The sequence below is a fragment of the Anopheles merus genome, chromosome X (genome assembly GCF_017562075.2).
Source record: "Anopheles merus strain MAF chromosome X, AmerM5.1, whole genome shotgun sequence".
NCBI lineage: Eukaryota > Metazoa > Arthropoda > Insecta > Diptera > Culicidae > Anopheles > Anopheles merus.
The window spans coordinates 8,314,310-8,316,215 of record NC_054081.1 but is presented as its reverse complement, the minus strand read 5'-3'; positions in this window follow the sequence as shown (position 1 = coordinate 8,316,215).

The window sequence follows — 1,906 nt, the reverse complement described above, 5'->3', positions numbered from 1 at the left end:
TAGTGTTGTCTATGAGGCGGCCACGTTTTAAGTCAATAAGAAGATCAAACTTCCGTAAAAAATCTGCTCCGATGATACCCGTTGAGACATCAGCAATGAGAAACGACCACACAAATTCACGACGGAGGCCGAGGTTTACTTTCAGTAACACTTCACCGTATACTTCAATAGCAGTTCCATTAGCGGCGAACAATTGGATAGACGAAGGCTTTACTCTGGCTGATTTTAATCCTTTTGGAACGACGGAAACATCCGCTCCAGTATCGATAAGAAATTGCATATTAGTAGAACAATCTGCAATTTTCAGTCGACAGATTGTGGCTGCCGAGGAAAGTTCGCCATTTTCCTCCACAGCATCAGCAGAGTGGCGTCATTGCTGGCTGGAAGAAGGCCAATTACCTACAGAGCAAGGTGCGCGACATACTCTAGCATTACTTCCGTAAGTACGATGATACCAGCATGGCCCATTTGATGTGTCTCTAGCGCGATCAGCATCCGTACTACGTGCGCGAGAACGGGATCGACCTTGGGGGTTATTAGGATGGATCTTGTCAAATCGTTTCGATAATGCGTCGATTGCCAATTTAAGATCCTGAATCTGTTGATCACTCGATGTTACATTGAGAGCAGTTGTAGTTGTTTCCTGACCGATAGAGCTAATATTTCGTAAGCTCATAGATTCGACAATAGCATCAGCTATAGTCGTCTTGTCAGCGGCATCACCACGCGAAGCAATTACTGCTGCTTGGGCATGAGCAGGAAGTCGAGCTGCCCATAAGTCTAGCAGCAAGGTGTCCCCTAGAGAATCGCCGGCAACTCGCTTCATCTCGTTAAAAAGATGGCTAGGCTTTAAATCTCCAAGGGGCATTTCAGACAACACACGATGCAAACGCCGCTGCTGGCTGTCAGCGAAATGTTCCGTCAACTTTGATTTGATATATGGGTATTTTCCACTAGTTGGAGTATTCTCGACAATTGTGCGAAGTTCACCAAGTTTCTGCGGGGGAACCTGGGCCATGACGATATTGTACCGTTGAGAGTCATGTTGGGCGGTGATTCCAGATGCAGCAAACCAAAACTCGAGGGACATAAAATATGCGTCAATGTTGGTGTCGGCCATAACTGGTGGGTTAAGACGCGGGGTAGCAATTGCTGCAACAGCCGCGGATGATGATGATGATGATGCTACACTTTCACCAGCATAAACATGCTGAGCACACGGTACAGTTGCGTTCTCGTTCTCCATTGTTTGAATTCGTTCGTAATTGTGAAAAATATTGACGGATCACGTCGGGGTCACCACTTTAGCGTTTTGTTCAATTTTCTTTATTTTTACTTTTCCAAATCGGTCTGCTCTCAAAATGGGCGCCAAACAGAATGGTCGTTCACGCCACGGAATTCTGACAGCTCTTGATGACAGCTCGTACTCTGCGTACGAGCCACGCGAACTGCACAGTGGGCTGCTACATATAGATATTTTGTTGTGAATAGTATTCCAGCTCCATTCAAACGGACAAATGGAAAAAAACAATGTTCAATATTAACTTTATTAGTACATATTTGTCATTAATATCAGCGGTCAGTGGAGACTAAAATATAATTAACATTGTTTACCACATATGTAAAAATGGCGAAAAGGTGAGGAAAATAAAAATCGTTCGATGATATTTACTGTACCCCTAAATGTAAGCTCTTTTTGATGTATTCGAATTTTCACCAACTGCCACAGTTTGCTTCAAATTGGGAACGATTTTCGACGTAACATAACCAACCAAAGGGACAAGAAAGTCCTAAACAACAGAGCTCTGTTTAAAAAAACGCCTAAATGTAGGTACGAGAAATACAAAATTTCAACAATAAACAAGTGATGGGGAAAGAGGGCAAAAATCCGGACTCAACTCCGACC